Source organism: Cyrtonyx montezumae, unplaced genomic scaffold (assembly GCF_038088225.1).
Source record: "Cyrtonyx montezumae isolate F1298 unplaced genomic scaffold, pur_monq_1.0 scaffold_7, whole genome shotgun sequence".
Taxonomy (NCBI): domain Eukaryota; kingdom Metazoa; phylum Chordata; class Aves; order Galliformes; family Odontophoridae; genus Cyrtonyx; species Cyrtonyx montezumae.
In genome coordinates, this window is record NW_027072078.1 from 10,714,480 (window position 1) to 10,742,124 (window position 27,645).

General features: G+C 36.6%; 1 pseudogene; it reads left to right on the forward strand.

The window, feature by feature from the left end:
- The window catches only part of LOC136057602 (aldehyde oxidase 2-like), a 36,841-nt pseudogene extending 10,868 nt beyond the window's left edge, over window positions 1-25,973 (forward strand).
- Window positions 25,974-27,645: the final 1,672 nt, after the last annotated feature.

Genomic DNA, 27,645 nt, shown 5'->3' on the forward strand with positions numbered 1-27,645 from the left:
AGTGATCCTCTCACTGACAGAATACGTGTATTTCACTTACGCAGTGAGATTTTGGCATCTTGATTTCCTTCTAAATCAGATCAGATTGCTCTCTTATTTATTACATTGTATACAAAGGGAAACTTTCAGAGCAAGAGAAAGGAAAACATTAGACTAACCTACCACTAGTCTAGTGTCTCTTGAAAAGTTATCTAGTTGGCCCTTAGCAGTCACATAGTTGTAAGAACTCAGCATTGTACAGCACTATATAAACCTCAGATCTAGAACCCCTATTAATGTTTCATCGTTTATTATTATAGCGTCCTAGATAGTAATAGAATTGTATATGTTGACATTAATCAAAACCAACAAAGCTTTATCATTTTCACCACAGAGAATGGCTCAAGAACAGCAAAGAAAAACTATAATTTTCTCCAATAAGAAATCAACATGGATTTCCCCCTCTAGTCTGAAGGAGCTTCTGGAGCTGAAAGCCAAGTATCCAAAGGCACCTGTGGTTGTGGGGAACACCAGCATAGGTATGGAATAGCAGAAGACCTTCTGACACAGGGATTACATTCTCCGATGGGCACATAACTGAGACCCCATTTTATCTTCTGGGGATCCTAAAAGCATTCTTTTACCCTAGTGACTGTGCTTCTATATTTAGGCCACGGTCATCTTCTCTGATTTTTTGCAGCATATCAGAAACTGAATTAGGATTGGAACCACCATAACCTGAGCACAGGGTCTATACTAACTTCTAGTAACCTCAGAGAGAAAATTGTATGGATAAGGAAGGAGTCACTCAAGTTGAAGGATCAGATATTTCTCATCCACATTAGTCTGAGTGTAACAAAAGAATGCTCAAGAAAAGAGCGCAGTAACCCCATATGCCAGGATACCTAGCCACTGGCTAGTTTCTGCATACTGTAGACAGGGTTGAGACTTTGTAGGTTGGTTTTTTTTTTTGGTTTGTTTTGGGTTTTTGTTTGTTTCTTTGTTTGCTGTTTTTTTATTTTATTTGTTTGAAGGAGTAATCAACCAGGAGGCATTTCTCACCGTAGATAGAGACTGTGGTACTTTGCCACTCTCTGTGAATTTGCATTTTATGAAGCTGACTGAGAAAGATACACAAATCAGTTCTCAGTTATAGTTGCACTGCAAAACTTAATGTGGCATTTGTCTAGTAATATACCCTCTCATCCCTCCCTCCCAGTCCCTCCCCCACCATGATGTAATGCTTCACAAAACACCAGAATGTCAAATCTCTTCAGTCTAAAAACTTAAGGTTTCTTTATAGTATGAGAAAGTTCCCTGTTGTCTTTGATAAAGCTCCGACAGCTACTGCAGAGCAAAGAGGATTCTATGCAGAGCATGATGTTTACAGTAGAGAGAAGTCATGAGATAATCTAATGACTACATACATACACAATTTTTGGAATATACATATATATTAAAGATGTTACATTAAGAGAAAACAGAAGCACAGAAATGATGTAACTCTCATATAAAAGTGGAATTATATTCAGCTTTGAGGTGAGAGGTGAAATCAATTGTGACTAAGGGTCAGAAACCAGTTCAGAGGAACATGGAGCAAAAGTCAGGAAAGAGAATACTGAACTTTGGACTTCAGATCAGCCTTCAAACTGATCTGAAAAAATTGTATGAGAAGGAGTAAGTACAAAGCGGGTCAGATGAAGTTGGCCAAGGAAAAACAATAGGATGTGGTGTTCAAGACACTACATAATAAAAAGCCAGAAGACTTTTCAACTACTTAGTTAGAATGCTTTTGAGCTTCACAATCTCTGTGTCAAAGAATACGTTTAATTTTTTAAAAAGGTCTCTAACTAAAGTATTGTACTTTGCTTCACAGGACTCAACAAAAATGGCTGTGATGTCTATCATCCAATCATTCTCCATCCTTTGAGGATTCCAGGAATGCAAAAGCTGTGAGTATCACAGATGATGGTAAGTCTCCAAGTTATCTCCAGTAATAGCCCAAATGGTGGTGACTGAATTGACTTTTCTATTTTGACACCAGAAGCAATAAAAACCATTGACTCTTATTTCTGCTGAATGTTCTTTTTTGCTTTGCTTTTGTTTCCTCTCCTGTAGCAGTCATTTTACTAAGCCTTTTAACCAGTATGTCAGCTTACTTATGGTCTAGAGATGATGATGGATGGTGAGAATTCATTAGACTGTTCTACAAAAGTATATTTGTTCAAATCTCAGATTCCTGCGAACAGCAAGCATACAGGAAGGCCCTACATCATCTTTATTTCTTTTTTTTAACTGGTTATGAACCTTTCAGTCACAGCCATTTGTCTAATAGGGTTTGCAAAACCTTAATTAGGCTAGGGTTAGATGTTAAACGCAAATTGCTAGATGCAGATTTTCAACCCAAAATAGCAGATTTTCTTTGAAGTGGTTGGGTCTGATTCTCAGCTAGTAGAAATTATCATAGATGCACTCATATGAAAAGAACTGAGTTAAGAATCCAGTGCAGTAGGCACATCGTGCTACATCATCGTCTCCATGGGAAATCTTACTAAAAAAATTAGAAGAATTAATGTATTTAAATAATTGCCTTTTTCTCTCCTCATGTTCCTTACATCTATTCATTTATAAATGCAATTCTGCATTTAAGCCCTCTTCCATAGAGTGTGGCCCCGTTATTCATAAAAAACTTTTCACGACACTTGAAGACTTTTCTGCATGCTTCAAAGTTCAGCGAAATCAATGGTAGTGGCTTCTCTGATACTAGAGGAAATGTGATCAAGTTCTTGGGGCTCATTCCTGAAGGATTCCAGTAATTTTGTCATCATTCATGCTAATCAATCAAAACATAGTTCATATGTTCATATGTGTCTTTGTGGATACGCTGCATAAAAACATGATGTACATTTATGTGTACAAATACAGAATGTAATATTTTTCAGATATATGTTCAGTGGGAAACATTTCTGAATTAGCAAACAGTATTTGCAGTTCTTTTTGCATGTAATATGAAATTTATCTTACTCTTATTTCTCTGTCAATCTGTTGACAAAAGTTATCAACAGTAGCAAATCCTTAGAGGCCTTATCAGCTATATAAGTATTGCTTTTAGTATGGAATTACGATTTCACTATCTAAACTCATTTGGTTTCAGGAATTGTAATAGGAGCTACCTGTTGCCTGGCCCAGCTCAGAGATATTCTCATGGAGACTATCCCAAAACTCCCAAAGGAAAAAACAAAAATCTACCAAGCTCTCTTGCAGCAGCTGAGAACTCTAGCTGGAGAACAGATCAGGAGCATGGCGGTATGTATTGATCTGTGACAGGAAATAAGTCAGCAATACAGATGTATCTGTATGAATGTCACTTGCAAATATATGGGGAAAAACTTGGTGAATCTATGATAAAGCTCATAAAGCTAAGTATTTAATACCATCACAAAAATTATATGAAGTAATATGAAATAAATGGGAAATAAGTTGTCAGCAGGGTCAAATAACTTGAGAGCTGTAAACAGGGGACCTAGTAAGTTAACTCCCTAGTAAGTTATTTCTTGATACGACTTATGCTGTTTACTTAATACTTCCCACATGCTTTGCAATATTTTCAGCTGTCTTTTATTTATAAAGTGTATGTCCATGCTAACCTATTCTTCTACCAGACAGTGGAATGATCAGATGCTGAGTGAAGCTTGCAAACTTGTGCTGGAGGAAATTTCTCTTCCTCCATCAGCTTCAGGTGGAAAAGTAGAGTATAGAACTCTGCTTGTCAGCTTCTTATTCAGATTTTACCTGGAAGTGTTACATGGCTTACATCAGATGGTAAGGACTGCACAAGAACTGCATATCCACATCAGCAGACAGACTGAAAGAAATTTCTGGTTTCCTAAAGATAGGGGGATAGGAGAGGGGAGAGTAAAGGTGCTATGATCAATTTCAAAATATATTAGGGGAAAAACTTTTTTTTTTTAAATAAGGGTCTGATGGTAGTAGTCTGATATCACCCTCCTTTCAGTATCCCTTCAGGTATGCTGATCTCTCACAGGATAAGATGAGTGCTTTGGGAATGCTACAAAGTGGTGTTCCCCAGGATGTCCAACTCTATCAGGTGGGGTGTATTTGCAGCTGAGACTGCCACAGACTCTGTCTTAATTAATATTGTGCCCTTCTCAGTTCTCATTCCTTAACTGTACTATGTTAACTGTACTATGAAGCTGCTGGAACAGTGAGTTATGTGTGAGCTCAGCAGCATTTACATTGTTCAGTGAATCTCAGTAAAAATAAACAGAATAACCTGCTGCAGTATCTCTCTGATTGTTCAAGCCTTAGAAGTTTATTTGCAAAGCTACAGTATCAGAGGGAGAAACAGCTAATGGATTAAAAACTTCGTTCAGCAGAAAATTTAAATATAATAAAAAAAAAAATCAAAAATTTTCACCCATATCTTTGTTTTGTTACAAAACACAGAAATTGTAAAAGTCTCACTTTGACTGCTTAGTATCAGTTTGCCACAAAACGCCTCCTACTTCAGACATGAATTTTTGTTCTTTGCAGATGCTAACTTTTTTAAGGAGAAGAATCTTTTACTGAGTAGAAGTGCAAAAAAATACAAATGTTTGAAGTTTTTCACTGGCTCTGACCATTGTAATGTAATTTATCAGAAACTCAACAACAGAGAGCACCAAAGATGTACTTTCATTAGGTGTGTCTGAAGTGCAGTTAACTCCAGGCTCTTTTAAGTGTTAGAAGGATTTGATGGGGATTTAATTAGCAGAAACATGAATTAAACCTCTTTTTTTTGGTATGGTTAGCATTCAGCAGAATAAAAATTTACTTATCTCTTTAGGAAGATGAGCAAGAAGGATTTAGGATGATCTCTGACTAAACCCCAGATTTCAGATATGTTTTCTCCAAAGTAAATGATGTAAAGCATGGTCTGAAATCTGCAAGTGTGACTTGAAAAGGGTGCTCTCAGGAAAAGTATGGATCCAGCATACAGGCTAGGTCCAGAAGGTTTTCGATCTTGTCTGCCATGGATCCTCAATAGGAAGAAGTCATTATGTCCCCTTTAAGATTTTTTTTGCTTGCTTGCTTAATTGTTGCAATCTTTCTGCAGAAGACTGACATTTACTGGAGATGTGAATGATATCTAATGCAGTATATTCCTCCAACCTCAATCAAGGCATCTTGGTGCTAGTGGAACACAAATTAGCTCTTTATAATATTTCCCAATAATATTTTCATAAAATCTAAATCATGTCCATATGGATTTTATCATCAGAAAATGAACTCAGATAAAATGTGTGAGTAAGGGCTTCTGTAGTTACTGTTCTGACTTGAAGATGCCTTCCTGTTTGCAGGATGTTGATCCAGGACAGTCTCCACAAGACCCTGTGGGATGTCCCATCATGCACCAGTCTGGTATTAAGCATGCCACTGGTGAAGCGGTTTACATTGATGACATTCATCCAGTGGATGGAGAACTTTCATTGGCTGTCGTCACTAGCATTAAAGCCCATGCAAAGATTAAGTAAGTAAAAAGAAAAATATATACATATAAATATGTTAAGCACATTCTCTCGTTATCTAATTTGGCCATATAATGAGGTATGCAGTTATGTGTAAGTAATAATGTCCTTACTGTATGCTTAAACTAGTGTCAGATATAGACGGAAGAGTTCGTGTTAATGCATTCACCACTTTTAGTACAGAAAATGTAGGAAGTAAAGCTGTTCTTAGATTTTGAATGTGTTGGTGCTAGAGTTTAGAGGTATTTTTGTAGTACATGCAACAGCTGCTGATGCTTTTATTTTTTCTCAGTATGATAATCAACGCTCTTCCAGTTTCTTCTCTATGTAAAAATGTTCTCATATGTAAAAATATGAGACTTATTGAGACCTATGGAATAGGTTTCTGATGTGAAGTTCATGGAATTAGTTATACGAAAAATACTTGTACTATATACTGTATTCATTTATGTGCATGCTCTACTTTCCAGATCAGTTGACATTTCAGAAGCCCTTCGGGTGCAAGGAGTGATTAGTGTGGTAACAGCAAAAGATGTTACAGGGAAAAATGGAAATGATGAAGAGGAAGCATTCGCAAAAGACAAGGTATTTTTTGCTCTTGGAGGAGTGCCTGGATGTTTTGCTTTAGTCATGTAAAAATAAATAAATTAAGGAGAGCTTTTCATACACTGAAACATATGGGATCTGCACAGCCAGTGTGACTGTATAGAATGTCCAAGGCCTCAAGCTGTCTTACAGCACAAATGATACTTCAGGCTGGCATTTGCAGTGGGGAAGGTGTATTTCCTAGCATGTTTCTTTTCTCTCTCTCTTTCCTCTTATCTGAGTTTCCTTCCTCTCTGAGAAGGAAAGCAGTCCGTGCCACATGGCATTTTACTTGATGCAGGACTTGGCCAGTTCAGGATGGCCATAGGGAAAACGCTTACGCTTACTGATGTGAGCAGCAGAGGTGTTGTAGCAGATGAGTGATGACAATAGTATTTGTCATCTAAAGAAGTTAAGTCTGCATGCAATAGCATTATTAGAGGAACAGAATCTAAATGATGGCACTTGTGCATAACCAGTTTCCACAGAACACTCTTTGCACAGAAATGTAACCTTTCCTGTGTTTTTTCCTCAGGTAATGTATGTTGGTGTGTTGCAGGTCATTTGTGTTGGACAGATAATCTGTGCCGTGGTTGCAGAGACACTGACTCAGGCAAAGTGTGGAGCTAAAAAGGTGAAGATAGTGTATGAAGATCTTCAGCCAGTCCTCACCATTAAGGTAACAATGCATCTCCTTGTCCTTGTCTGATAGAACTCTTAAGTCACCTTGTTCGCTATTCCCTCCTTTTGCAGGTCTTGTCATGCTTTGGACTTTTTCAGAATAATTTTTAGAATATTCAGAAATGGTTAAGGGAAAATTTCCATGTTTGTGGGACCCAAATTCTGGGCAGGAGTAGGCTAGTGTAGAATTAAATTAGAGAGCTTACGTTTGCAGAAATTCTGGAATCACACATCCTACACCCATGTTCTGAAAATCTTCAAGTCTGGCTCATCTCCAGGAGTGAGAAAACCGACTGAAATATTTTCATTGACTCTGAATGACATTAACAGTTGTTAGGTATTTCTAATCTAGGGGAAGGACAGAATTATATGAACTATGAAAAATAAAAAACAGAAGCTCTCTCATGGTGGAAGAGGAACAGTTGTCCTGCTCTTTCAAATACTTAGCTGCAACCATCTGTCCATCCAATTAAAGGATCATATGGATAAATGAAGATTGTACCATGTAAAAATCATCTAAGTGAATTAATAATTAACGCGTTCATTTTTTTTTTCTTGCTGCAGGATGCAATAAAACATAATTCATACATTACTGAAGAAAGGAGACTAGAAAAAGGAGATATTGAGAAAGGATTTAAATGTGCTGATAAAATCATAGAAGGTAATCTGCGCATGTTGTGCATCAAGAGGAAGGGGAGTTGTGCTGTTCAGAATCTATTGCCAGCTGGTGACTGAATTCAGGTTTTTTCTATGATCTCAAGAAAATCTAACAATGACAACCCTGTTGTTGATTTTTTTTTCTTCCTTCACTGGTAATCAAGATGAAATGAAGATTAACTAACCCTTGTTAGCAATTTTTTCCCTGTGCTTTACCATTTATTCCTACAATTAGAAAGATTATTCTCACATCTAACTGAATTTGCTGTATCTTAAGCACTACTGCACTGTTCTTACTTCTGTGAGCATGCTGCACTGACTATTCTCTACCTCTGCAATCGTCTTTCACAGATTTGAAGATTCATGTCTTCCTGCTCTTTCTGTGGCTGAGCCTCGTCAATTCTGTTGACCTCTCCATGCTAGTTCATGACCTCTGTGATTTTTTTTTATTTCTATTTTTTGCTTTGCTATGTCTTTTCCCAGCTGTTCCCATCACTTCATGTCATCCTCTCCTGGAATCTACTGCTGCTGCATAAACATGTGTTTTAAGAATAACTAATCAGACATAAGGATGACGTGAAGTAAAGGTCACAAAATAAATCTGAAAGAATTAGCTTCTATATTGTGATGCACTGACAAATTTCCCTCTCTGAAAGGAAAATTATACAAAAAGAATGTGTTGGGTGGAAATGGGTAGGAAAAGTGAATACGATAAGGGCATACTGATGGAGAGAGAATAAGAAAGAATGATAAAGGGAATGTTTTTTCTCACAGAGTGATTTAGAAGAGAATATATTAGAATCTTGTTAGAAAAGACAAGATGTAACCTCCTAAGGAAAAGAAGCATCATATATTAAATAGAATCTGATTGTATCCCAGGGAAATAAAGAAATACAGCTATAAAGGGTTTTGGTGGTTGAGCATCTTTCTTCTAAATAAACACATATTTCCAGAAGATGTAATGTGTGATACGAAGAAATGAGAAATAACTGAATGTATTTTCTTTCTCAGAACTCTTTTTCTGACTTGCATATTTATGCAAATATTAATTCCCTCACAGTTCACTTAAAACTTTGGTTAGATTTTCCTATAATTATACGCATACCAGGTGAATTGCATATGGGAGGACAGGAACATTTCTACCTGGAAACAAATAGTGTGCTTGTTATTCCAAGAATGGAAGATAAAGAAATGGATGTGTATGTATCAACTCAGCATGCAACAGATGTAAAGGTAAAACAAAGTATGTTTGTTACATGTTTCTTACCTTCCTAAATAATTTTAAACCTGAACTATATGACCTGGAGTTCCTTTCATTCTTCTGTGCTTCTCCTGAAACTCCTTAATTATGCTCCCAATTCAGACTAAATGATTTGAATGTCTTTTTTAATATAGACAAGAGGCCTGACTACTAATGATGAAGCTGAATGTAACAGTATGTCTTAAGAACAGGAAGCTGTTTGTTTGATTCAATCCAGTGCAGACAAAAATGAGCAGAATTGATATGGAGTGAATAATGTGGCATTATCCATCTAATTCTGCGTTAAGTATATAGAATTTATGAATTATATGAAGTAATAGGGAAAAAAGGTTAACAGATCTTAGCTGACAGGATAATTGGATTATAAGCATATAGGAATATACAGTTTTAAAGAATATGCATAGTTTCTACATATCTAGTGTCAGCTTTTGCCATTAATTACTGACTTGCATATTTTACACTTTCTGTGTCAGAGATATATTTTCAGATTGCAGTGATCTGTCAGCATATTAGCTGCAGTCTCTAGTGTGCTGTAAACAATCACTCTGTTCCATTTGATTTGATATTTTAATGGATGCTTTATATCCAGCTGCAGATGAACTGTGCAATTCTGTGTAGAGTTTACTCTGTCTGGTATCGAAAATAAAAATATCTTATGGAGCTGTTGTTTCATTTTGACAACTCTTTAAAGATTAGATTGTGCTTTCATTAGCATCTCATTAGCTTGTTTGAAAACTTTTTTTTTTTTTGTATCCACAACAACTGTGTTTTTCTGCTCACTGTATGTAAGCTTGTTAGCTTCTAATATATAATTAGCCATGGAAAATAGGTAGTTTTAATATATTTTGATAGGTGATAATTCTCGGTAAAATCACAGATTTCACTTTTGCAGAAATTAGTGGCTTCAGCTTTAAACCTCCAGTCCAACAAGATTACGTGCCACACGAAACGTGATGGTGGAGCATTTGCTGGGAAGATAACCAAGCCTTCATTTTTTGCCGTAATTGCAGCAGTGGCAGCCAACAAGTAAGTTGGTCTAACTAAATAAAATGAATGATTTAACTAAATCAAGTTAAAAATTGTAAGACCAAAATAGAAAGAAACTTTGAACCTGAACCTTCCTTGGGGTGCTGGCTTGAAGACATTATCTTGCTTGACTTTCATAGCAGTAAGTCTTGGATAGAGGGTTGAAAATTACCTGGGATTCTGGCAATGGAATTCACTTACTGCCCATCTGACAGCCAAAACAAAGCCTTCATAAAGTTTTTTCCAGGGTTTATCTGCACAAATCCCAACAAACCAGGCCTTTCTCAGGTCTAATGGATTGAATCTCATTCTGTGATCTAGTGAAAGTGTTTTTCATCCTGAAATTATTTTTAGGATTTATTAGGTATGCTCACATTAACCCTTTGTGCCACAGGTTTTCACTACTCAGGTTTCCTTGTGGTGCCATGTGCGTGCTTCTTGTACCTTCCAGTTTAAAACACTAAAGGAAAGTCACTGAAAAGCTCTGTTCCTCTACCTTGTTACTGCAGCAGAATATCTACGTTTTATCTGCTGAATTAGCATTAATGGTATTAGCAGGCATGGTCAATAAAATGATGGTCAGTTGGAAACTAAAATGTAAAATAGATTGCTTTATAGCCACCACTAGGAGTTTGGCCATATAAATATAATGCCTTTTCAACCTTTGTAGATAAACTGTCATTAAAGAGGACTTACGTTTACTTTAGGACCGGGCACCCCGTCCGTTTTACCCTTGAAAGAAACATGGGCATGTTAATCACTGGTGGACGTCACCCTTTCTTTGGAAAATATAAGGTGAGTGACAGGAGAGGTTATGTTTCTCATTTAGTGGGTAATAATTTCAGCTGGGATAAATCAGCTTCATTTTATTGACTGGCAAAAGGCAGCAAGAAATAAACTCCACCTCTTCTGAAATACTAACCCAACACCTACCTTGCCCCAGTCCTAAAAATATCCTGTCTAATAGTATGAATAAGAACAACAGCTATCCTCCTAATCCTACAGCCCATACAATATCGAGTAATAAGCAAAAAATATCTATCTCTTTTCTTTCAAAATACTGCTAACATTAGCCTTAGCCCATCCTAATATGACAAGTACTTAAATCAGAATTGAATACAAGCCACTTCTGAGAAATGCAGCCAGCTCTTCAGCACAATGGAAAGTTTAGCTAGTGGGAAAACTCTTCCTTTTAACTTCTTACAAATCCACTTATATACATATAATTTATTAATATTATTTATTTATTTATTTATTGTTTAAAATATATATGTTTATATTATTAAATAAGTGGTTACCTTATTTCTCAAGGGAAATTTGAAATATGTAAGAGGAAAGACCACTAAATGTATTGGCTGCAATATTACAGGTTGGAATCATGAAGGATGGAAGAATAATTGCTGCCGATTTTCAATGCTCTATAAATGGTGGCTGTACAAATGATGAATCTGAGTTGGTAAGTCCTTCTTCACTGTTGCTACATGCACAGACGGAACTGGTCACAAAAAGAAAACAACAGCTCTTTGTTCCCATCTATTTTTCTTAAGAATATGTCTGTTCTTTCTAAGTTCAACTCTTGCCTGCATAAAGTAGAAATGCATCTGTGCCCCAGATATTGTTTAGAAAATGCCATTAAGGCAGTACAGTATTTCTCATCAGGTGATATTAGACATAGAAAATTTAGATGATAGAAAATTTGGGACATAAAAAAAACAGATCTGTTGAATGAGGACAGAGATACAAGAGAATATTTCCTATTATCAGAAAATTATTCATTCATTTTCCTCAAATTGAAATTCTGTTTTTTTCCTCTTGGTAATGTTTTTCATGCTATTCTAATTCCTATTACTTAAATGCAGTTTATATACGTCTGTGTAAAAACAGCAGAGCAACAGAACACCTAAGTATAGTACTGCTCCACCTTAAAGCAATTGCAACTTATTGGTCTCTTGAGACTCTTTCATAGGTTTCATCATTTTGTTACAGGAAATGGAACCATTTAAATCTCTTTAATTTCTTATTGCAGGTGATTGAGTATATTGTGCTGAAAGTGGACAATGCATATAATATCCCTAATCTCCGAGTCAGGGGCCATGCTTGCAAGACTAATTTGCCTTCTAATACTGCCTTCTGAGGATTTGGGTTTCCTCAGGCAGGTCTGTTTGTGGAAACCTGTATTGTGGCTGTGGCAACCAGGGCTGGACTACCACATGAGAAGGTAAAAGAACTAAGTCTGACAAATAAAATGTGGAATACGAGAGACTTCTAGAACCTGGACTTCTGGAAGCTCCTTGTTGTTAAATCAGTTCTTAGGGGCCAGATCTAGCAACTTTATTTGGACTGAGTGCTACTTTATACAAGAACTATTCTTCCATCAAACAATACTTGATATAGTAGAGGTAACAGTAGACAAAGATGACACAGGATCTTTTGAAAAATATTTGATGATTGCTATTAGTATATCCAGCTTCAGTCAAAATAGCACCATCTCTTGCAGTGTGTTCAGTTTCTTACCATTTTGTGTACATTCAGCTGTCACTCGAATCTCAGCTTGTCAGAACTTCATTCTATTGTCTGTCACCAGTTTAGTTAGCTGTGGTTCGTAAATAATCTTCCTTTCCTAGGACTCTAACTATCATGTCTTTTCCTTATTTCTTTGAATCTCTTCCCTGTCCTGTTTGTCACATTCCAGGAAAGCATTCAGACCTAACTTTAAAGACCAAACAATTATTTAACCTTAACTTCTGTTCTCCCTTATCCATCTGCTTATCTCTCAGCCCATACATGCTCCACACTTCTGACTGATTTCCTCATGCCAACTTAGAGTAGCTCTAGACAAGGCAAAATGGTTTTCTTATATGCCATGAATTTTCTCTCCCCTCCTGACAGGGAGTTCTGAGAGGGAGTTCTCCTGAGATAGGTGTACATTTTACTCTTGTTCACCACTACTGATCTTTTCACCTAGCTCCATGTTGTTCTGCAGTTCTTGTCTAGTCTTATTTACAGTCTGAGTTTACCAGCTGTCTTTGCACTGCCTTTTGTTGTGTGAACAGTCCCACTGGCACCACTGAAATTCACAGACATTTTACCTGACTGAAGAGATCATACCACTTAGTGATTTCCTTACAGATATTGATATAATGTTATATTCAATATAGTTCAGTACTAATTATATTACCATATGGTTATATGAGATGCCATTATGTTGTGTAATATGTTATTACATAGTAAAGCCACTTTTCTTTTCAGCTCTTTGTAAATTTGTTTGCTCTTTAGGTTAGGGAAATAAACATGTACAAAGGAGTTAACAAAACGGCCTTCAAAGAAAAATTTAATGCAGAGAATCTGTGGAAATGTTGGGAAGAATGTTTGGATAAGTCTGACTACTACGGTTGGAATGCAAAGGTGGAAGAGTTTAACAAGAAGAATTACTCGAAGAAGAAAGGGATTGCCATCATTCCCATGAAGTTTTCCGTTGGATTTAATGCAACCTATTTTCATCAGGTAACTGTTTCAAAATGGTGCTTTTATTGTCTAAGATCTCTATATCTCTCCAAAAACAGAGGAAGTGTATAGTCTCTGCAGGCAGGAATGAGAGAGGAAGAGAAAATAATTCTTACTTGCTAGAGTGACACAAGGTATTATCAACTGAGGAATATTCACTTTCAGAAAGAAAATCACTGTATCTAACTGACATCTTCAGAAATGTTAGCTCTACATGGGACTATCCACCTCACAGAGCCTGGGTCTCAGATTTGCAGTTTGCTATACTTACCCATCAAAAAACTAAATAATTCCGTGTCAAAATGTGGAACTTCAGATTGGTTCCTCATGAGGGAAATGCTCACTCCTCCAGTTCAGATAGTCCCAGCTATGTGATAAGGTAAAGTTTGCTGGTGGAATTTCTTATGTCTCAAGATGATAACACTTCTGGGAAAATTTTACACTTCTGTTTTTTCTGATTGTGATTGTGGTGGGGATTTTTTGTTTTGTTTTTGTGGTTTTGTTTTGTCCTCATGGTTTCTTTGTTTTTAATTCACGCCTCGAACCAGAAATTCTTTCAAATGGGTTCCAGGTTAAATAAACAAATATTGAACTTTGTTTATGGAAGTGCAGTGCATGAAAAAGTAAATGCATGTTGTTCATCTCTCTGTTGTTTGCTGCATCTCATGATTGTTTCTGGACAAATTTGTAGATTAAGTGTTTAAAGAGAGATTCATATATTTCCTTCAACGGTGTTCTCATGGTAAACATAACAGTTCACTTGATTCAAAAGATCAATTAAAGGGATATGCAACAATTACAGTTCACCAAAGCAGTCAAGATAAAGGTCAGGCACTGTGCTACTGTAAGGTCTAGATTTGAATAATACAGAATAGATTTATTGTTCGCTGTGGTCTCTGTCAGCTGAGACTGGCTGACATTTGCAAAGTGTTACCTGATTGCAAATGTCCCAAGTTGACACCAAAGAGATCACATGACCATTATTTCTCAATGTAAAATTAATAACATGCAAAAAAAAAAAAAAAGCCAACGAAGTTATGGAGGCACTGTATTTCATAGCTCATCTCAGGCTCAGCTGTTTGTAACTGCTGGGAGCTGTTTTCATGCTGCAGAATGCAGTTTTGCAGAATTTTTCTTTACTATCCAATTATTCCTTCTTAGGACTGAGGGGCTTGTATGATTTCTTTCATCAGTATCCCTTTGAAATGTCTTTGTTTCTCATTTTATCCATGAGAGACAGTTCATTGCTTCTATTTCCAACTGCTTGTTGCATTTCCCCTGTTTAATAGCTTTTTGCTGGCATAGGACTGCACCAAAATACAAACAGAAAGTAAATAAGGTTCTAAGGCTATTGACAGCCTGTGAGAGAGAATGGAAAAACAATAGTCAGTGTTCCATGAAAATTATATACTGTGAACATCAATTTTATTCCTATCCTGTGTGAATACATACAAGCAAAAAATACTAGAACTAATCTCTTGATTTCAGAAAAACAGCAGTATAACTTTGCTACTCTGTTCTGAAAGAAAACATTTATTATTAATTCTATAACATTTATCTTCAGACAACTTGCTGTATGTCCAAAATGCTTTTGAACCACGTTCAAGTTCTGCTCTGTCCTTCTCTACCTGTGGATCTGGGGCTGCATCTACAACTTGAGCCAGTATGTTTCTGTTCTCAGTTTCACAAGAAAAGAGATATGATTTTCTCTAATTTGAAATAATTACTGTGACCCCTACAGAATTCCTATTAGTAAATACTAGCTCATTTAGAATCCATCCTGTTCTTAAATGAAGTTTATTGTCAGATTACTGGAGAATTTGTACTTGTTCTTGGTAATATACTGATTGTTGTGAAATAAATCTCTCTTTCCCTTGTTCTTTATGCACCTTCTTCATTCAGTACAGTAAGAGAATCACTGTGTTTCTGTATCTCTTCTTTAGGCTGGTGCTCTTGTCCATATTTACATAGATGGATCTGTACTAGTCACTCATGGTGGCGTTGAACTTGGGCAAGGAATTCACACTAAGATGTTACAGGTGAGTTACAGTTACCATCTGAGAGTAAAATTCAACAAGAAAGATAACTGAACCATAAAGAAGAATGCCACTAATATGTGCAAACAGGCAAATGTATCAGTAAGAAAGCCAGGTTTAACACTGTGTTGTTCTTTCAGAGTTACTGATGAAAACTAATCCTGGGAAAATATAAGCTATAATGAAAGTAATCTTTTAAGTTCCGAATAGTAGCTGAACATCCGTGTGATAGCCCTCACTGAGTCTAGGGTAGCTGAGGCACAGAGAGAACATGCAAAAAGGGTTACATGTTTTTTTTTTTTTGCAGAAGGATCTAAAGTGCTGAAAAATTATAACTTTGCATTATATCCAACACTGATGATAGCATCAGTCCACATTTATGCATTCTGCTGCAAACAGTGGAACACAAATCCATTCCTTCAAAATGAGTTGAATGATATCTAGATGTTAGAATGCTGAAAAACAATGAAGTTTGAAAGCAAACTAGCAAAGCTGTTTGAAATGAGACTGAAAGGAAAATATAAAAATAAGATTTTCAAATCCATGAGGACAAATGATTTATTCTTAAATCTTGGTTGAAATATTTTTATATATAACCCAAACCTGATTAAGTAGAACAATTAATGGCAAAACAAAAACAAAGTGTTATATTGTATTATTTTATCCTATTTTCTGGTATCTGAACTTGTTAATAAATTATTTGTATTACAGAATAATTGCTAAGGAAGAGTCCAGTATTGTCCTACTTATAGCATTACTGTTGAATTAGGTCACTTCTCTGTGTGCATATATAGAGAGACATGAATGACAATGTCTTATTTTTTCTGTTTGAGACTGTCTCTTCAAGTGGGACTGGAAATATTTTTATTTAATTTTTTTACAGATTGCTAGTCGCGAACTGAAGATACCACTGTCATATATACACTTCTGTGAAACAAGCTCAGCAACTGTACCTAATGGCAAGTACACAGCAGGATCAATTGGAACAGAAATCAATGCAAGAGCAGTACAGGTTAGACTTATTACCATTTTTTCACATGATCATCTGCTCTGTTAAATAATGAATTCCCCTTTGAGAATTCATAACTTCATCTTTATTTTTGAGCAGCTTTCAAAAAGCATCAGTTCTTTTATCTCAAAGTGTCTGTTGCTAATTTAATTTATATGCACAGTTTAAAGTAAGGCAAATCATAGAATACTGTTAAAAAGAGTAGCTTTTTAAGCTTTACTATATCAGATATACAAATTTTGTTTTTTCTTAGATTTAAGCTAGAGAAAAGTATGGATCTTCAATTTATTCTGAATATGTGAACAAATTTTAAAGGAAAATTTAGCATAAGATACATATTAGGCACTTTTAAAATAGTCTGAGCCACCCTTATCCACTTAAATACTTTGGAATCAATTCTACTTTCATTTATTTCAAAAGAAATCATTCAAACTACTGGTATATCTAGTAAATCAAGATAGATGGGGAATTAGGTCCCCTATCTTCTCTTTGTTTATGGTTTCAACAGCAGCCTAGTGTGTGAACAAGTGCTGCTTTCTAGCTGACAGTTAGCAGAGGAAAGAAATTGTAATTTACCAAAGAGAATTATGTACTACAGAATGAATTTGCTAACCCAAATCAGCCTTTCTTTGAGCAGTTACCAAGTAAAACAGAAAATGTTGAAGGAGCACTTAACAAACTAACTTCACCAAGAAAGCGCTTGTATTTCTTTGAAAACACCAGATAGATTGGGTTTTGCTTACCTTCTTCTCTAGGACGCTTGTCAAATCCTTTGGAAGCGTCTGGATCCTATCTGAAGAAAGAATCCTAAAGGCAAATGGGAAGACTGGGTAAATGTTTCTCTTTGTTTCTTACTATTAAATTATGATGAAACCATGGGTACAGTGTGACACTTGCCATTGTTCTGAAGGGAGAAAGGAACCTGTCTGCTAAGTAAACTGGAGGAGAGGAAGAGAAGAAACAGTAGAAAAGCAAGTGGTGTAACACAATGCCTTAATAACTCTGGCCAGCTTTAGATTGTCTTTTGCAATGTGTCCCTTCCTAAAGACCTGCTCAGGGCACAAGGAAATGTAAAGCTTTTACTTAGGCTTCCATTTTCTTTAAACAATTTTTTGAAGTTTTGTTTTTTCTTTAAATATGATAAAGAATATCAGAAAGTTTTTAACATTTTCCCTCTATAATAATAAGTATGCCTTTTGCAGATCAGTGAAGCTCACAAGGAGAGCTACAGCCTTTCAGCTACTGGGTATTTCAAGTAAGGAAAGCTGTTAGTCTTTTAATCCCTTTGTCATCAGAAGTGCCATTTTGTCAGTATGTTACAGATAGGATAAAACTGTCCCCACTCAGCCTTCTCAAGGCCGTATCAAATGCAGCACACAAACCATGTTGAAGTTGTCTGGATCAAACTACACTATTTACACAACAGGAAGTCATCTTTTCAACCCATACTGATTTCAGAAGTGTTCTATATCCTTGCCTAGCTAACCAAGGATATAAAAGATTTGAAGGTGGGTGCACAGGGTCTTCCTCAAGGCCAACTACAGCACAGTACAGGAAACCCACAGGTCTTGATGATCATCATGACTGCAACCTTCCTATTTGCCTGAAGTATTCAGTGCTACAGATATTTATCAGTGGTGCCATACCCCAGATTGTCTTTGATTATGAAGTTCCTATGAAAATAATTCATTTAGGGAGTTTACTTCTCATGTTAAAAGGTTCCTATAGTGACCTCAACAAGAATTATTTGTGAGAATGAGGATAGTGGAAGGAGGGTGTCTTGATCAAATTCATATTATCTGGGAATGTTTTTATTTCCTCTAGAGGTTTTGTTACAAACATGAACTGGGAAACAAAGAAAGGACATGCATTCCCATATTTTCACTATGGAGCTGCCTGTTCTGAAGTAGAAATAGACTGACGGGAGCACACAAGGTAATGACCACTATCATTGCATTCACGTGGCATTTTTTTCCACTTGCTCTTTTGACTAAAAATAGAGGAACAGCAGAACAATAAATGGCTATAGAATCCATTATAATTTGTTCATCCTATTCTTTGACAAAATCTGTTGTTGAATAGAAGAATAAGAAAGTCTATGAGAACAGCATAAAATAAAAAAGATCTAATGTTTCAGTCATCTATGATAGCTTTGAAATTCAATTAGACTTTGTGGACATCTTCCTACAGGTTAGCTTTTCTGTAACACAAGTCCAGATCATTAGTTACAGCCCTTTTTTTAACAGAGCTGCATTTAAAACAGGAAATCATACAACATGGCCTGTTATAATGAGGGTTTAGTACATGGACAGCTTTCAGCAGCTTTATATGGAGCCCCAGTCCAATATCTTCGTGGCTGCTGGGGAATTACATTTATCTACAGTGCCTCATTTGTCTAGCACCCCATGTGGAGCTAGACACCAAAGTAACTGGAAACTCTGAATCTTTTCAAACTACACAAGCTAGGATTTAGAAAGGAAAGCCACTGGACTTCATATAAGAAAACCCAGTAGACATTTTTCTCTGTCCACTTCTGTACATGGGGAACTTCCTTACAGGTGTGTCAGTGCTTCCACACTCACTGCAGAGCATGGAAAGTGGCTAAATGTCACTTGCAGCAATTATGTTTCTGCCAGAGAAAAGCAACAAATCTGTTCTTGAGTTCATTATCATCTTGTTACACACTGGATGTGCACATTACGTTGCAAGTTTCAGACAGTCATCAGAAGTGAATTATATGTATGAGCTCTCCATCAGCATAGCCTGTCTCAAGTAGCTTTCATGTTTCAGAGTAAATTTGTAATACTTGTGATTACATATCTATAAGTGAGACTATATATTGCTTAGCATCCCTTTGTTGTTATGTATTTTAAATTTAACTTTATAACACCTTTTATTTGTCCAACAGAACACTAGGACAGACATTGTGATGGATGCCTCTTTTAGCATAAATCCAGACATAGATATAGGACAGGTATGTACTTTTACAATTTTGCCTTTTATCAAATATTAGTTCCCTCTTTATATCTAAAAGGTTGCTACTACTGGTCATCTTAATGTCCACCAAAGCCTAAGACATGCTATGTATTAATTATCAGGGAGGGTGGACTAATTTGATGTACAACTTGTTTTTATTTGCAGCTATAAAAAATACTAGGTTAAGTTTTCTATGTCTTATTTATCATCTGAGAAGTGATGAGAGAAGAAGAACCATCAATCTTCATTTGGAAATGTGTTGTAAGGATCAGCATCCTGAACCAACTTGTGACTTTTTCCTGATCAATTTACTGTACCCTAGAATTACTGACTGAGGGCTTAATCTCAGCCTGTGGGGTACTGCTGACTTCAGTTTCATGGAAAATGTTGCAGGCGTGGAACAGACCTTTCTTTAAAGGTTCTGTATCTGTAGGATATGGGATTTGACTATCTACAACTGCAGACAAACTGAATAATGACGAAAGCGGTGACACTCACTAATAGTTTGTAAATAAGAATGTAGTGGTGAACTCAGAAATATGCAAAATTGTTGTCATTTCTTTGCAGAATCAAAGAAAACACTCCTAAGAATCTGACTTAAATTTAAACAGCCTTTCTTATCCTATTTATTTATCCTGTTACCAGCTTATCCTTATGTACGTGTTCTTTGTCTAAACGAATACACTCATTCTGCACATCCAAGGATTATCAAATATATTAAATCATTCTTTCCTAGTAGTTCAATGCCATATTCATCTTGCACCAGTGTTCATATAAAATATTGTGATAGCCCAGAGGTCTCCTCAGCAGTTTTCTCCTACTTTATGTTGGCTTTCTTTGTGGTTTTCTCTTCATATCCAACTTATCAGCTATTTGTGCCTGACGGATTGTTTCTCTGTAATGGATTCCCTACCTATCCACAAATCTTTGTAAGAAAATAACAAACAGGGCAGACTGTTTGTGTGAACAATATTTTTGTGAACAATATGTGAAATTTTGTGAACAATTTTGTGAAATTCCTGTGAACAATAAGCTTTAAGTCAATGGATTTCACTTAACTCATTTTTGACGATGCAGATCAGAGGTAACTGCACTAGTTACTGTGAATTTAGCCAGGAATAAGGAAAAGTAGAACTTTAGCCAATGAAAATATTTGTGTAAGTCAGATGAGGACAGCTTGTTCCTATTACTGTCTACATTGGCTAACTTCTAATTTTGGAAGGAAAGATGCCAGTTTATGTGTAATCTCAGTAGGTCTGTGTATGTTTTTGTCTTTTAAAAATGCCTGAATGAGTTGTATAAGTTTAACTTCTTTATTTTGCTCAGATTGAAGGGGCCTTCATTCAGGGGGTTGGTCTTTATACGTTAGAAGAAATCTACTTTTCTCCAGAAGGAGAGCAGCTCACTCTTGGCCCAGATACTTATGAGATCCCTGCAGTCTGTGACATTCCTGAGCAATTCCATGTCTATTTACTGCCAAATTCAGGCAACTCAATTGCTGTCTATTCTTCCAAGGTAAGTATACCGAGCCCACTGTTTGCAAGCACACCGGGTGATTCTGCTGCAAAACCTTAAGTGGCTATATAGTATGGTAGACACATTTTTTCCCCAAAGTAATTACAGTTTCAAGTATGGTGCTTATAAGATTATATGTATTTAAATGATGAAGCACTGTTTTTTATTAATTTTCCTCCTATGATTTATTGCCATTAGAGTAGCACTTTGATGCCCTAATCCAAATTGAAACTTTTTTTGCTCTTTGTTCTGCTATGCATTGAAAGCAAAGTAATCCATCCTGAAGAATTTAAAAGTGCCCAACAAGAAAGGATGGAAGAAGGTGATCCTTTTAAAAAGTAGAGAAGTCATGAGATGAGAGATTAAATGATATTCTAGAACTCACTGAAAATCTACAGTAGATATGGAAATAGAGCTTAGTTCTTCCATTAGCCTTTGCAGAGCACCAGCCTTTGTGTTTTGAGGGAATATTATCCCCTGAGGAAGCACCCAGTTAGTAGCCTCAAAACAAATGCAAAACCAAAGCACCTCAAAATAAAAGGCGAAATCAGAGGAGTGTGTAGGCCTCTAACTACTGAAAGACAGGAATGCCAATTGTTACAGCCTTGAATACAGAGTAGATATGGCAAAGGAATTGTAATTTCCAGAAGTCCACTCCAGATGCTTATATCCTTCTACATCCTTATGGGTAAACAAACTCTTGTACATGAAGAAAACAGATAGAGACAAAGAACATAATTTCAGATGTAGATGGCAGTGACTTTATCTGTGCAAGAGGAGCTAAATGGAGCTTTATTCCTCAGTATGATCACTTGGATATAGAACAAGTAATTTATGTGAGCAGTCATAAGTTATCTCATGGCTTTATAATGTAACAACTGAAGTGAGGCCAGAAAGATTTTTTTGATAATGTAGCTAAACTGTAAGTTTTAAAATGGTCCTCACTAGCCAAATCTTGGACCTTGATGTTTTTCTCATCTGAAAGCTCCCAGAGATCTGAGTAAAGCTGCCAAATTTGTATATGCTGGACTTGACCAAACACTAGCTAGTACTAGTCAGTGAAGTTTGGATAACTATGGGGAAGATAAGAGATTCAACTCTGCTGTTAGTTTTTAAGCCAATCTCTCCAGCTGCCTCTCTCCTCTACTAGGGCATGGGTGAGGCTGGATTCTTCCTGGGCAGTTCGGTGTTTTTTGCACTACATGATGCAGTAGCTGCTGCACGGAAAGAAAGAGGACTACCCCTGGACTTCACGCTGAACAGCCCCTTAACCGTTGAGTGGATTCATGTGGCCTGTGATGATATCTTTACTAAGATGGTAACAGTATTTTCATGTCTTTCATGAGCTAGCTATCTCCTCAGCATTCCTCTTTAACCTGGATAGAGGTAGTCTGACAAGTGCCAGAGCCACATCTCTATTATTCAGCATGCCACAGTTAACAGAGTTATGCATTTTATTTCAGCAGTGGCAGTTTTCGTAGCTGTAATATGAATTGACAGCCACAGTTAGCAACACTCCAAAATTCTGAGGTATCTGTCCCTTTTCCTCAGAAGTGATAACTCCAATGTAATTAACCTAAGGGCCCTTTAAAATACTTTTGAGATTATGGTCTGAGTTTGTCTTTAGTGCCGCTTAATTTGCATCTCTACGAGGAAATATGACTATGTCTAGACACAGAGTAGGTGTGCTTCACCACTTTTTCAAAGCTCCCAATCTATGCCAGTTCCACTCTGAACGTTTCTTCCTTAAAAACCAGGAAGACAGAAATACAGTCTGATATGCATTCAGGTTTTGTAATAATGCAGAGAAAGGATATAGACTGGTTGCATAAGAGCACTCACAAATACAGCATTTGAGATCTAGATATGGTTTCATGCAGGCAACACCAGTGACAGTGGCATACACAGAATCTGAGGGTGCAAATTTAAAGTATTCAGTGCAGAGGCCTAAACTGTCTAGGTTCCTGTTACATCATATAAGCTTATTCTCTGTGTCATGATCTTATAAGTACTCCTGGAGCTACTGCAGTGAGTGTATCCTTCATTTTTATAAGAAGGCTGAGGCTAGCAGCAGCTCTTCCCATTGTACAATCCACTTCTAGCTAAGTTTACAACTGCCTACAGCCTTACCATTCAGGTCATGCTACATCTTTGTTTTCTGAATGTAACAGATGCTACGTGCAATCTAGGTGCGACAATGGATTTTAAATACTCCAAACTTACTACATGCTTTCAGTAAACATGCAAAATACCTATTTTCTGTCTATCTTAGATACTATGATTTCTTGTAGATTTGTTGTGTAGGTTTGAGAACTGTACAGCTTCCCAGTCTGCAACTGAAACATAAAGCCAGCTCTGGCTTTTTTTTTTTTACGCACTCTTGTCTTCTAATATTTTCTCAAATAGAACAGACAACCAAAAGGATTGACTGTGCACTTCTCTCAAAACTTCCCCCAGTCACTGAAGTTATTTGGATAGCCTTATATGTACCCTCTGCTTTTTTTTTTTTTTTTACAGAGTAGGACCTTAAATCTACTCTTCTTCCATCTTGCTCTTCTCTCACTAGGAGCTGGCAGAACAGAACAGTAGCTGTTGGAGAATGCTTTTTTTTTGTGAGATTGAGGCAGGAGCTGACTTAAATGCCCCTGTCTGTCCAAGTCAATGATGATGACACAAAAAATTCTTCACAAAGAAGAAGTGGGGAGTAACCACATTGTTTTCTGACTTAATAGTTTAAGGCCACTTCAACAGGTTTTCCACTGCACTCATCCTTTTGGCATTCTATAAGTAGATATGTCTGGTGTTGCATAATACACTGTCACTTGCCCCAGATTTATGTTTATTTGTAAGCTGGAGAAGAAGAAGAAAAAAAGAAATTTAAAAAAAGTGAAAAGAATAAAGCATGAGAACAGTTATCAGGCAGATTAACAGCAAAGGCTTTGCAGACATTCTCACCACTGTCCATGTCTGGTCAGACAAACATTTTGCAGACAGGGAAATGGGGAGAGAACAGACCAAACTGTGCCAAGATTCTTTAATTTAGCATTCAAATTAAATTACCACCCTGCTGAGAACAAGAGCTGCTGTGTTTTGACCCAACTTATTTTTTTTGTAGATCTGAGGAGCCAGAAGTCCTTAGCCTGTGCAGAACATCAGGGACACATTTCTGGTATAAAATCTAAACAGGGCTGCTTTCAGATCTTCTTTGTGTATTTGCAAATATTATGGCATTCCAGAAATCACAGACTATTTACAATACAGTTTTCAAGGTAAAAAGAGGTACCACACACTAAGACAGTATTTCACTTTTGGAAAGTCTAATCAAAAGGCCTATGAAGCTGACTTTGAACAGTCGTGTTCTAACATAGTCTGCAAATTTCTCTATGAAAAGGGACAGAACTTGGCTTAGGCAAACCTGCAGGCTGCTGTCTCTTCCAACAGCAGCCAGTTGGAGTCATTCTGACCTCATCCTGCCTAGAGATTGGGACTGTGAATTCCACATTCATTCACTTCTGCAGAAGCACACAATATCCAGTGATCAAGTATTTCACATTGATAGAATTTCTCTGTTAATAGCAGTCATAATCGCAATCAAGAACCCTTGTCATCTAGGTGTTGTGCGTACACTTTTTAACTACTTAGAGTTTAAATGAGTTTCTATCCTGTCATGAGGAGTTGATGTTCTATAACTGCCCTCAAAAATTTAGGATTTCCTTGCATACATCGTGGCCATAAGACTTAATGCAGTTCCATTAAAACATGTTGCACAACTGAACTTCATATGTCAGTTCCTCCTATGAGTAACCTGAAGCTTTCAGGTGGTGAGCTCACCTGTGCTCTAGAGATATGTCCTTAATTAACTGTTCACAGTTGACTAGAGGTAAGTTGGTTGATTTCACAATTCTTTATTATGCAAAAAGTGTGGATTTATTCATTCAGTGACATTCAAATGGTTGAAAAGGAACATGCATTTGTGAATTACATGAAGTTTTTCACTTAGCAAAATTGTGTTTTCTTTACATTTTTTCAGATTCCAAAAGATAAACCTGGAAGCTCTAAGCCATGGGCCATTGATATATCCTAAGTATGGAATAACCAGGTGATTCCTTCATCAACTTACTAACTGAAAGAAAGCATTCCTGCAAGAAAGAAATATAACTGTAATATACACACGTATACATGTATTTGTAGAACAAGGTACAAGTACCAGACCTAACGTACTGTCAACTAAGTCAACTTTCATTTTGAAGAATATATTTCTTTATAAACTGAATTGTTCTCTATGCTATACTGGAATAATTCTGGAGTTACTCCATGAACTTTGAAGAATTTGCATGCAATTTTGAAAATATTTGTAATAAATCAATTAGATTTTGTACAAGTTAGTGACAGACATGCATCAATATTATAGTAGAACAGCGATCCTAAGAGTACATACTGCCAAAAATTTTCCAGACAGTGATATTTATTACTACCATGGTAACCACAGTAGTAGTCCAGTATAGGTTTTTTTTTACTTCCTGGCAGCCCATCTTAGGTCTACTCCATAGCCATTAGATCGCTCTGAACCACTACTGACTTTGACCTCTCTCAGCTAGAATACAACCACTGCTATTCACTGTATTGTCAGTGTTCACTCCACCTCTCCTTTGCCTTATCCAGTTTTGCTCCCTCTTTCCAGTGAAAAGGTGAAGTAGGTCACAGCCATTGCATTCACCTGTGGGTGAACAGAGAGTGTCAGGTACAGGAGATGTTCTATTTCAGATAAAAGGACTGAAGTCTTATTAATTCTGAAATATTTTGTTTTGAAATGGGTCACTCCTTGCAATGATAAGTAGAAATTGTGTAGCAGATGTGCAGCAGGTAATTGAGCTGAAAAAACTGGAGGGGAGCTGGGCTAAGAGGGAACAATGACAAGAGTAGCTTGTCATTAAAACCAGGTGTGTCAGCTCACTGTTTAACTCAGCTGTGCCAAGCATTATGAGCACTGTGGCAGACATGTTAGAAAGGAGGTTTTAAACTGATGTAGTGGCAGCTATATGAATCTTGATGGAGTACGTCCTCATGAGGAGACTGAAAAGCAAGTTCAGAGTTGATTCAGAGAAAACAAGGAAAATATCTGGGCTGAATTGAGCCAGGGTAGATATTCATACAAATGAATATTCAGCTTTCACCTTTGATAGTTCAAAGTAATGAAAGTAACATTAGGAACACATTTAACAAATGTCATTGTTTACCAAAACACTTGCAAAAAACTCAACAAGTTTTATTTCATATCTTGCTCTCAGTTACATAAACATGTCTAAGCTTATTTCATTTTTTTTGAAGGTGAGCCTGCAGGTTTGGATTAGTTGAAGTAGAAGAGCATGAGATCTGCACACAGCATCAGACAGATCATTTTATGTACATCTGTAGCAGTAGAAGAAGATTACATGCCTTTAAAAATAAATTGATATTCCAGGTAATTAGAAACTTGTTAGCTTATTTTGGTAAAGTTTTCTTTTATTTTTTTTCCTTTTATCTTCCTCTTGATAAATTGTAGGGTGCTACAGCTAATGAGTAAAGCTTAGCTGGCAATATGCTTTGCAGTTTCATAGTCCGAGACTGTTATTAATTCCTGCAGTCACTTCCTTAATATGTCTGTATTCTTTTCCTTAAAATGAGATTTTCATTGTCATTCATCTTCTCAGCTTTTCATTTCATCTTCTCAGCTTTTCAGTCATTCGTCATTTTCAGTCATTCATCTTCTCAGCTTTTCATTTCATTCATCTTCTCAGCTTTTAGTTGTGATTTAGACAAATGCTCTCATTTCAGAATGAGTATCAAAGCAATCCCTTCCTTGGGTTCAATATGATTGAAAAGTACTTGCAAACACTATGTCTGAATGTGATCTAGCTTGGGGTATTTTTGATGATGTATTTTCCAGATTTCATTGGTCTGTTAACTGGAGTTTTCTTATATAAGTCTTCAATAAAAGCGTACTTGTAGGGCACTATCCTACTATTTGTGATGCTGATCTATAACCAGTACTGTTTCAAGGAAAAAAACAAAACAAAACAAAAAAAAAAAACAGCAATGAAAACAGTGTGAGAAATGAAATCAGTGAAATCTGGCACTTACAGAAAGTAAGAATAACCAGTGTTTGGTCTTCCAATTCAAAGTGAGTGATTTGCTGAGCCTTGTGTTTTCCCATCATTGCAGTTTAACCCAGCAGCAGCCCAGCACCAGTCACTCACCCCTGCTCTCAGTGGAATGGGGAAGAGAACTGGGAAAAAAACTGACAAAGTAGAACATGTGGATTGAGATAAAAATTATTTTCTAAGACAGAAAAGGAAGTGAAAGGAAAATAATAGTAATGGCAATAATATAATATATATTTACAAAACAAATGATACACAACGCAATTGCACACCACGTACCAACAGGTGCCCAGCCAGTCCCTGAGCTGCTTCCCGGGTCAGTTTAAAGTTTTTTCACATTATGTCCTATGGTATGGAATATCCCTTTGGCCAGATTATGTCAGCTGTCCCCTCCCAGCTCGTTGTGCCCTTCAGCCCCCTCACTAGCAGAACAATATGGAAAGTTGAAATACCCTTGGCTCTGCGCAGACACTGCTCAGCTACAGCTAAAACCTTGGTGTGTTATCAGATTTGTTTTTTTCACAGAGCAGAAATAAAGCATCACGCAAGACACTACAAAGTGAAAAAATAACTGTCCTGGCTGAAATAAGGACAGCCATTAATCTGCTGCAGTAATGAATTTCATAGTAATGGACAAACTCGGGGGATTTGGTAGTCCTCTTGTCCTAAATCTGTAGTGTAGTTGTCTCAATTCCAAAATACAAGACGTACTTGAAGGATACTATTAGCAGAGTACTTACTTGGGCTG